At 47.1% G+C, this 11,307-nt stretch overlaps 1 long non-coding RNA gene across 1 annotated transcript; it reads left to right on the top strand.

Annotated features, from left to right (window-relative positions):
• The first annotated feature begins 3,705 nt into the window (after positions 1–3,705).
• LOC125526652 lies at positions 3,706–4,647 on the top strand. The gene is made up of 2 exons (XR_007291835.1): positions 3,706–4,216; positions 4,331–4,647. It is a non-coding gene; the product is annotated as an uncharacterized LOC125526652 (long non-coding RNA).
• The last annotated feature ends 6,660 nt before the right edge of the window (positions 4,648–11,307 follow it).

Genomic DNA, 11,307 nt, shown 5'->3' with positions numbered 1-11,307 from the left:
ACACATGCATGATATATATTCCATCTAGAAAATTAATAATATGCATATACCCCACAAAAAAAGCTTATATCTTTGAAACACATGCATGCGCGTACGTGTAGCCTATGGAACTTGATGTTTGAAAAATTCAAAAATAAAAAGGTTAGGTTTCAATTCTTTTTAATAATACACACATACATATTTATGGCCTTGCATGCTACTAATGGCCATATTTATGGTAGTTATTCTGCCATAATTATTTCTAAATCAGTCAATTATAAAGTAATATATGAATACACATCTAAATGCAATCGAGCGGTCGAAAGGCAAGGAGCCTGGGCACCTAGGTGTCCCAAACTGCCGTCCTATATATACGTTTTACCTCTGCTGACCGGCATCTTTGCATGCACCTGGCCGACCTAAAATACTACCCAAAGAACCCAATTAGCACTAACTACCTTCGAATAATGCATAACATGTACTCATTTCGTTTTAAAATAAATGTCTCAACTCTTGTACAATTTTGTTTAAAGTTAATACAAAATTGAGACACTTAACTTTCAAAAGGAGGAGATACTTTTTTTTATGGGGCACCATATAGCTCAGCCATGCAACCGGCACCTTTTCTCGCTGGATGAGGATCCAAGTGCAACTGAACAAAAACTCAGCAAAGCAGCCACTACCTTTTGCTCCGGCCACCCTCCTTCCGCCTTTGCTTAAGGTCAACTGACAGTACTGTCAATTACTCCCTCCGTTCCATAAGACATGCCTCTCATTTGTCAAAATATAGATGTATCTAGCCATGTTTTAGTATATAGATACGTCCATTTTTGAACAAATGAAAGTCAAGTATTTTAGAACGAAGGGAGTAGTATCAAATTATTATGCCTTCTGCCAAGTGGATAGGTACCTCCAACTCACACAAATCTGGCCACTAACCACAGTGTCAAGGGAGGTAGGCAGTTTGGTTTACTTTACTTGACACAACACATTACATGATAATGAACTGATGGTGGTGATGACCTTCCTTCCTTCCTTCCTTCATAGGACTACTTGGCTGCCGATCTACATTGATTACAGCACATGCCGTTTAGTCTTATTTATTTATTGGCTCCCAGTTGTTCTTATTTTTGAGGAATATGTTCGCAGTGCTGCAAAGATCTGGTCCGGCACATGTTTTGCTGTGCATAAATAATTGGGGGCCTGCATCAGGTCACCTTCATCGCATGACTTTATTTGGACGTTCGTCTTGTTCGGATTTCGTCCGTTAGAGATGAGAATGGGGAGGCGGTTGTCCATGTCGAGCTGGGCTGGCGTCAAGGCGCCCAACGCATGTGGCCCCAACTGCAAATTATCCACGGTAGACAAAGGAAAAAAAACACATGCAAAAGCAAAATAAGGCATTTTAACATAGTTATTTTTTTTAAAACACATTTAAAAGTCCGCCGTCCTCACGGCCAACCATAACACTTAGTTTAATTAACATTAAACGGAAAAAACGAAAGCAAAAGATAAGCGGCCGCCCCGCGCACTGCAGAAAACCTCGCCGTCGCCACTGATGCCATCGCAGTACCCGTCTTTAGGCGCCACCATCCTCGTCATCGCTCGTGAGATCGATGTAGGGCGGGGGCGTCTAGAGGTGCGGCGGCGGCCCCCAGATTGGGCCAGGGCCGTACTGTGCAGGCGGCGGTAGAGGCCGGGGCATTGGCTCTGGGGTGGCGACCACGGTGCCAGTGCACGATCCTCCGCGGGCTCCGCCTTCACCTCCTACTTGGCCTCCTGCTTGGCGTCCAGCTCGGGACGTAGACGTCCCAGGAGGCCGAGAGCTCAAGTATGAACTGCAGGCCCTGCCATTCCTCCTCCTGCTGGCACCTGTACTCCCTCTCGGTGTCCTCCATGACGGCTTGCAGGAGCAGTTCCTCCTCCTCAACCGTCAGGGCGGGAGGTTGCGGTGGCAGCAGCGATGGGGAGGGAGACGGCGTCGGCGTCAGGCCACGGATCCGCGTGTGGCCGCGTACGCTTGGTGGGCTCGGCGCGCGCGCACTGTGGGACACGCGGGGCGGGCTCCCATGACCGACAAAATAGGTGGCGCGGCATATGTCGTGCTCATCTTGAAACCAGGTGTCCCACAGTGGCAATTCCACGGCGTACCTGCGGTCGGCGAGGAGCTCACGCGGGATCCTGGTGCGACAACAAGCGATCTCCTACAGGCGGGCGCGGCCTGTCGCGGGGGAATGGGCACCCGATCCGGGCTTAGATGCCACCCATTGGGGAGGTGGGCATCTGACCATGGCAATAGAGTGCCTGTCTCCCATTACCGGCGGCACACCTCGACGCCGACGTAGGGCCCGAAGCGTGGCACAGACGCATGAGGGGAGATGGAGAATGGAGCCGGAGTCGTCGAGTGGCTGGCCGCGCTACCAGAAGACGAGCCCGCCTCGTGTTTGTGCTGGCCTTCTTGCCTGGGTGCCACTTCCAGAACCCCATGCCCGGCAGGGGAACGACGTCGACGGTGGCTAGGGTTTCAATGTCTCCGATGGGGGATGCAATGGTGGGGCAGTTGATGGGGATGGCGACTGGAGTCCACGGCTTGCCCATTGAAAAGGATGCGGCCGGGGGCGTCTGTGTGGCTAACTTGCGGCCCCAACCACCTTGCGCATTGGCTGCGAGCGGTGGGAGGTAGTTGGACCACCGACACGCGGGCCCGATGCGGACGCGGAGAGGACGCGTGCCCCGTTTGTTCGTTTTCTGCGCGACTGCAAAGCTGGCCCAAGTATGTGCCTGGAATGGGTCGAGCCGGACCGAAAACGGACAAGTTTTGAGGACGGGGTTGCACATTGGGCCGGGTCGTGTGTCCGTTTGGGCCCAAGGGGCAGGATGGGTCTAGCATTGGAGTTGGCCTCAGTCCACGAGGCTGTCCGAACGTCCAAATTCCGGGAAACTTCAAGGCTGCAAAGCCATGCAGAAGACAACTGTAGTATCTTGCTTTCTATTTGCAGGGAGGCATTGCTGCTCCAGTTTGGCATGCAGAGTATTCTCAATATCCTCCTGTAGTCATGTGTGAGCAGAGCACGCGTGCAGCCGCAACCAAAGAGAATCAGATTCAGAAATTAGCAGCTGTAGGAAAGAGAAAGCCGGCCCTTGCGATGATTGACAGGCAGGCCAGTTAGTAGTACTAGTTTCGCACACACTCATACTTGAAGATCTGAACTGTTTGGAAGCTCCTTTTCCCCCTGTAGGTTTATGCACAACTGGCCTCTGAGATATGCGACTTTGACACTGTGTCTCCGGTCTCCCACTATGGATAGCATAGTGGTACCGTGGTTCCATGACTGCAACCAAGTTGGTGTAAGTTTCAGAAGGTCACTGAGTGAGTAAGTGGAGCAATTACTATCAAACACAGACAAGAACTGGTGCAGAAACGCAGTCTAGTCTAGTGGGAGGTAATCAGGTGATGCAATGGGCAGGAAAAAAACGCATCTTGTGCTTATGAGTCATAGAGCAACATAAGTTCAGAGCATGTTACTTTGCTGCCTGTAAACTTCCGAGCAAATCAACCACTAGGTGACTAGGCGACACATGGAGTAATCCAAAAAACAATAAGGTATGCATCAAGGGGGAGTAACCGCGTCGTCCACGTGTCCCTGTTACTGTGTTGACGAGAGAAAAAAATGAAACAAGGTAGAAGGTCGAGGGCTGGTGGTGTGGTGTGCACATCGATTTCATTATGCCTTCGTCTCGTTTCCTTCCCTACGAAGGAACTCCACACCGAGTCCTCCACTCCACGACTCCCCATCCCAGCCCCGCTCACCCCTCTCCGTGGCCTCGTCTCCTTCCCCTTTCTCTTCTCAATCAGGATTCATGGAGGTGGGGGCAGGGACGCCATCGACCGCGAGGCTAGGGTTCCTAGCCGCTGCCACACGCACAGCCGGCCGGAGCGGCGGCCATTGATTGTCCTCTCCACCGTTGCCCGGAGCTGCTCCGTGCATCTCTGCCCGCCCCCGATCAGGACTCGGCCCACGTCTCGGTGGCGAAGGAGGAGGCCATGCTCCTCAAGGCGTCAATGGGCTCCGTCAGGCTCCAGATCGAGGGCTTCCTCAGTTTCAACCGCTGGTCAAGTTGTATATAGAGATGAGGAGGCGGAGCAGCCGCCACAAGGTCGCTGCCGCTGGCCGAGATCCGGAAGATGGCCATAGCGGCGGTGGTGGCGGCGGTTGCGGGGAGGAGCCAGTAGCAGGTGAGGATATTATGCAATTTTGATGTGAATCACTGCTGATTACTTGTCATACTTGTGTTCTGAAGATTTGATTCCACTTGTCTAAGCTAACGGTCTGTGACCATGAAAATCCAGCGGGATCTGACCACGGTGTCGCCCTTTTTTAAACCAGCGATGTTTGCAGTTACAGATTTTTGCGAAAGCCCGCTGAAACGAAGTTTAGTTCAGCAGACCATGTATGTTGGAAGAAAGCAAATTCTTGCCTTCCTAATCCTCCGTAGCCATGATATTTTATTTTAGACATTGCCCCAGCTCAGTGTATCTCTGGTAAAATACGAACATCATTTTTTATTACTTTTAGGGGATGCCACAGAAGGAAAAATGACCAAGACTGCATCTGTCATGTTTTTTTTCTAGATTGTTAATTTCAATTCATGTTTGATATTGTAGTATGGAGGTTTCGCCAAATACATGTTCTATTGTCGTTTATTTTCCACTATTGTTGTGCCTCGTTTCTTTATTTGTGCATCATCGGATGTGTAATGTTATAGTGGTCATGATCCAGACATTTCCATCGACCAAATCGATAAAGTTACTATGCTCCCACGATTTTGAAGCTCCTGGTGAATCGGTGGTGTGAAAGCTGTTTGGGTAAACGTTTGACAAGGGGTGAACCGCATCGGATGGTAGTGGACTATGGACACGTATATTAGTCGGTTCGAGGTGAATAGCTGGGGCGGAGGGAGGTGTCTAGCGGCTCGGCCCTATCGTATACATCAGTGCTGCTCCGTCATGGGAGGGCCTTGGGTGTTCGCCGTCGGCTTCCCTCCGCCCAGCTCTGGCCGCCGTCTGCCTTCACGTTGCCTGTAGTCCCTTCTTGGCACCATCCCCCATCTAGATCCGGAAGCAAACGCCATCGACGGTGGTCAATGACTAGAATTGTGGTGGAAAGACAGCAGGTGGTGTCCTGCTTTGTGGTAGGGTAGACATGTCGTCTGGCGGCTCTGCCCCATCATTACCTACCGCCATGAATCGGCCACAAATTCAGCATGGTTTTGCCGCACCTTCCACGGAGTAATACACTCCATACTCGGGTTCTTTATTTTTGGTTCCCTTTTCATGTTCATGTTACAGGGGTTGCCCTTTTTTGTTCAGATCTTCCTTCCGTGATCATGTCTGGCAATGCTTGGTTGTTCGTAAAAAAGAAAGGTAATAAACATTTTTTAGTGTGAGCATGCCTCCTTTTGTGATACTCCCTCCGTCCGGAAATACTTGTTAGCGAAATGGATGTATCACATAGCTCCTTTGATCTTCATCTTGGGGCTCCATGATCATCTTGTCACCGGCTTGACACCATGATCTTCATCATCATGATCTCCATCATCGTGTCTCCATGAAGTTGCTCGCCAACTATTACTTCTACTACTATGGCTAACGCGTTTAGCAATAAAGTAAAGTAATTTATATGGCGTTTCTCAATGACACGCAGGTCATACAAAAATAAAGACAACTCTTATGGCTCCTGCCGGTTGTCATACTCATCGACATGCAAGTCGTGATTCCTATTACAATAGCATAAACATCTCATACATCACATATATGTCATTCATCATTCATCACAACTTTGGCCATATCATATCACAAAGCACTTGCTGCAAAAACAAGTTAGACGTCCTTTAATTGTTGTTGCAAGTTTTACGTGGCTGCAATAGGGTTCTAGCAAGAACGTTTTCTTACCTACGTGATAGCCACAACGTGATTTGTCAACTTCTATTTACCCTTCATAAGGACCCTTTTCATCGAATCCGCTCCAACTAAAGTAGGAGAGACAGACACCCGCCAGCCACCTTATGCAACTAGTGCATATTAGTCGGTGGAACTGGTCTCACGTAAGCGTACGTGTAAGGTTGGTCCGGGCCGCTTCATCTCACAATATCGTTGAAGCAAGATAAGACTAGTAACGGCAAGAAAGTTGACAACATCTACGCCCACAACAAATTGTGTTCTACTCGCGCAAGAAGAACTACGCATAGACGTAGCTCATGATGCCACTGTTGGGGAACGTTGCAGAAAACAAAAATTTTCCTACGGTTTCACCAAGATCCATCTATGAGTTCATCTAGCAACGAGTGATCTGATGCATCTACATACCTTTGTAGATCGCGATCGGAAGCGTTCAAAGAACGGGGATGAGGTAGTCGAACACGACGTGATCCAAATCACTAGAGATCCTAGCACCGAACGGACGGCACCACCGCGTTCAACACACGTACGGTCAGCGTAACGTCTCCTTCTTCTTGATCCAGCAACAGAGAAGGAGAGGTTGAGGAAGATGGCTCCAGCAGCAGCACGACGGCGTGGTGGTGATGGAGCTGCAGTACTCCGTCAGGGCTTCGCCAAGCGCTATGGAGGAGGAGGAGGTGTTGGAGAGGGAGAAGGAGGCAACCAAAGGCATGGATGAAAAAGCCCTCCTTCCCCCACTATATATAGGAGGGCCTAGGGGGGGGGGCACCGGCCCTAGGAGATCCAATCTCCTAGGGGGCGGCGGCCAAGGGAGGTTTCCCTCCCCCCCCAAGGCACCTAGGGGTGCCTTCCACTTGTGGGACTCTTCCCCTTTGGAAACCCTAGGCGCATGGGCCCCTTGGGGCTGGTGCCCTTGGCCCATGTAGGCCAAGGCGCACCCCCTTACAGTCCATGTGGCCCCCGGGGCAGGTGGACCCACCCGGTGGACCCCCGGGACCCTTCCGGTGGTCCCGGTACAATACCAGTGACTCCGAAACTTGTCCCGATGGCCGAAACAGCACTTTCTATATATAATTCTTTACCTCCGGACCATTCCGGAACTCCTCGTGACGTCCGGGATCTCATCCGGGACTCCGAACAACATTCGGGTTACTGCATATACATATCCCTACAACCCTAGCGTCACCGAACCTTAAGTGTGTAGACCCTACGGGTTCGGGAGATATGTAGACATGACCGAGACGACTCTCCGGTCAATAACCAACAGCGGGATCTGGATACCCTTGTTGTCTCCCACATACTCCACGATGATCTCATCGGATGAACCACGATGTCGAGGATTCAAGCAACCCCGTATACAATTCCCTTTGTCAATCGATATGTTACTTGCCCGAGATTCGATCGTCGGTATCCCAATACCTCGTTCAATCTCGTTACCGGCAAGTCACTTTACTCGTACCGTAATGCATGATCCCGTGACCAGACACTTGGTCACTTTGAGCTCATTATGATGATGCATTACCGAGTGGGCCCAGTGATACCTCTCCGTCATACGGAGTGACAAATCCCAGTCTTGATCCGAGTCAACCCAACAGACACTTTCGGAGATACCCGTAGTCTACCTTTATAGTCACCCAGTTACGTTGTGACGTTTGGTATACCCAAAGCACTCCTACAGTATCCGGGAGTTACACGATCTCATGGTCTAAGGAAAAGATACTTTGACATTGGAAAAACTCTAGCAAACGAACTATACGATCTTTAAGCTATGTTTAGGATTGGGTCTTGTCCATCACATCATTCTCCTAATGATGTGATCTCGTTATCAATGACATCCAATGTCCATAGTCAGGAAACCATGACTATCTGTTGATCAACGAGCTAGTCAACTAGAGGCTTACTAGGGACATGTTGGTGTCTGTTATTCACACATGTATTACGATTTCCGGCTAACACAATTATAGCATGAATAAAGACAATTATCATGAACAAGGAAATATAATAATAATGCTTTTATTATTGCCTCTAGGGCATATTTCCAACAATAATGCATGCGGCAGACAACTTTCTTTATTTCTCTAGGGTAAACATGAACATCTCATCCGCTTTTGGTTGGCTTGTTGATCTTGTAATGCATGAACGTATATAAATTGGTTTGGATTTGATTTGATGTAATAGAGCAGGGTGGGACTATTAATTGGAATCTGAAATTTTAGTTCGTAAGGCAGGGACAACTCGTGAGGAGCTCGTGCGCGCTGGTGAGTAGAGGAGCTGAAGCGGAACGGTGATGCGCAGCGGATTGAGCGTCACGTGGGTCACGAGCCTCGCGGCTGGGATCCGGAGGCGAGGGAGAGAAAGTCCTCATGTTGTTCATGTTTTTTTATAATCCGGGATGAAACGTTTTCTCATTTTAAAAAAGGAGTGTGGGTTGAATTAACTAAAACACAAGGGCTTTTCTACAAAACTGTCACAACGACGTACGACCAGAAGCACTCGGCGGTTTAGTATTAGGGAAAGATTTATGCAACAAGTATTTCCGGACGGAGGGAGTATTATACTGCTCTGCTCTTCGCCGCTAGCTAGCTTATGGTTTCTTGGCGAGTCATCTAAAGGCGAGAGGGTTAGGGGCATGGTGTAGTAGTAATATGGTGGTGGGTGTGCACCTTTTAGCCTTCAGATTTGGGATGCTTGTGAGATTAGTTTTGAGATTGGGGCATATGAGGCAGATGAACAATTGGGGACAATTGGGCTGAGGTTGTCAGTACGAACAAATCTCAAAGCTAGGGGCTCGAGTACAAATGAAGCTCAGACTTATAGTGATTATTGCACATTAATAAACAATTACCTTATGTTCCCGACGGGATGACCTTATTTTTCTTCTGAACATGATATTTGTATTTGTTGGCATGTTACATGGAAAATTACCTTTTCGTTAAGGAACTTCTGTGTTAATGATCCGTCTTTCATTTCTTTAATGTACATCTTAATAAAGGGTGGTTGTGTGAGCACCAAATTAGGAGCTCAGTCTAAGAGAAAAGGTCTGATTATGTAATTTGGATACATAGTTCTTGCTTTGTTAGGAGTAACCTGATGATCATTTGATAATATATACCTATTCATCTGCCATGTGAACTTCATTGATCAATGTGTCTCCCTTTGCCCTTGCTAATCTAGGATGCCACGTTTCTTTGATACTAGAATTTCATGTTACCTACATGATTACATCAGACAAATGGATTTTACTTTGCCCTATAAAGGGTATGCATTCATAGGTGGGATGCTTGCTCACAAATTTTCTTATTCCTAGAGTATTGCAATATTGTGGTAATGTGAATGGAACAATGTATAGATTGACTGCTATATCAATAATTTTGCATACTAATATAGGGGCATATAACTAAGGTATTTTTGTATGTATGCAGAAAATTATGCTGGTTCAGCTATATTTATGTACAACACAATGCAGCACGTTGAAGGAAAGGCATGCAGGTGTACCAAGGTATGCTCAATTCTCATATGCCCCTCTCCTAATGATGTCATGTCCCATCACTGGGCATACTGTATTGAAGGCTCCAAGGTTCAGATTTTAGTCACCCAAAGATATCATCAATCACTTCTCGTCTTATTAGGTAATGCTGCGTAGATTAGTTTTCTTCTGCCCAACATATTCACAGAATAACAGTTTTAACATGCCGCTGTCATCTATGCATTCTAATTTTCGTTAAATTTGCAGTAAGTGGGTTGTGATGAACAAGATTACTAGAAAGCCTGCAAGAATTCCAAATGCAATATGGACTGAATAGAGCCGTACTTTTTTTAGCATGATGCTATTGAAGATGAACACCACCGAAAACTTCCAAAACTGCCAGGGCATGACCGTGCTACCTCAACCAAATATGTCCGAACAGGCCCGACAGTAAGTTTTGCACACACATGCACGCACACACGCACGTGCGCGGGCTGATCTTGGTACGAATCAGCATGTCAATGATGTTAAATACATTGGCTGGATCCTTGAGGATAAAATTTCCCTTCCATGTGCATCTTTATTGATTGCTGAGACACACAAAATTTCTTCTTGATTTGTAGTTAAGTATGATACTTTTCAGAAGCTATTTTGATTTAATCTTATATCTGTGAACACTCCATGGAGGTTGCCCAATGCTTTCTGTTGCCAAGCATTCTTTCACGAGGTGTGAGGTGGTGGACCACCCTGTGGAGGCCAAAGGGAACCAAAAATCTCAGGAATACACACACTGCATATGCATGGATGATATGTCTATATACACAGAAAGTGTGTGAAGGCAGAGGAGATAAGAAGAGTACAAGAAAATGATCAAAAGCAGAGAAGACCAAGAAGGCCTCTGGTGCATGCTTTGTCGGTACACTTTCTCTTTCCATTTCCTTTCTTTTATATCCCCTATAAAGATCTTTGAGTTACATGAATGGGTGTTGTAATTATTGAGTTTGTAGCTATTGTCGTCTGATGGGAAGTGAATGCTTCTCACACTCTGTCTATCTGGTGCTGTGTATATTAATTACGAGGCCTTGAAAGCAACCTGTCTTATTGAACTTTAAGCTCAGATATTGTACTATATTGTTTTATTGTAAAATTGAGATCAGTTCTTATTCTCTGATTGTTGATGAAACATGTTAAAACTTCAGGTCTGTTTCTCGAACTTCGAAATGGTGTGGATGCTACATGATTTTAAGAGTTGCCTTGACTTGCTTAGCTGGAGTAGGCAACTTGATGTGGGCAAATGACGGGTTCACATGCCCATTTTATTTTATTGGGTTGACCCATCAAATCTGAGAAGCAATTTCTGTGCAAGAACCTACAGCCTACTTGGCCACAAAAACTGTCAGGTGTCACCTGCATGTTTTTGACAATAATCCATGATCTGTTGCTTATCAAGGTGCTGTTTCTAGACTTCATTTCAGAAATGATTCTGATGCAACTTATGGACTTCTACTCGGCATTCTTTTAGTTTGAGCATTGTAGGAATGATTCATTTCTTATTATGTGAAGTATAAGCATGAATAGCTTTGCATCAGTACTATACTGAAAAACAGAGCCCAGAGGTGAGATGGCTAACCTGATACGGTAGCTAACTGTTCGAGAGGCTGGGAGTGGGCCTAGCTGCTACGGCTGGCTGATCATCTGTTGATTCATCCATTCAGAGGAGGCCATCTCATGGGAGTTGGCCTTCCAGATCCAAGAACAATATGTATGAGCTTCCGTGCTGAATATGCATACAGTTATGCAGTATGTGCAGTTTGCATGCTCCGAGTTTTCTGGATGGTGATTTTGAAATAGTCCGCCCCTTCTTCATAGTTCCGTTCTGTAGTAGTGGCATTTTTCTCTGGTC

Source organism: Triticum urartu, unplaced genomic scaffold (assembly GCF_003073215.2).
Source record: "Triticum urartu cultivar G1812 unplaced genomic scaffold, Tu2.1 TuUngrouped_contig_1270, whole genome shotgun sequence".
Classification (NCBI taxonomy): domain Eukaryota; kingdom Viridiplantae; phylum Streptophyta; class Magnoliopsida; order Poales; family Poaceae; genus Triticum; species Triticum urartu.
Note: the sequence above shows the minus strand (reverse complement) of the source record. Positions and strands in the feature narration are given on the sequence as shown.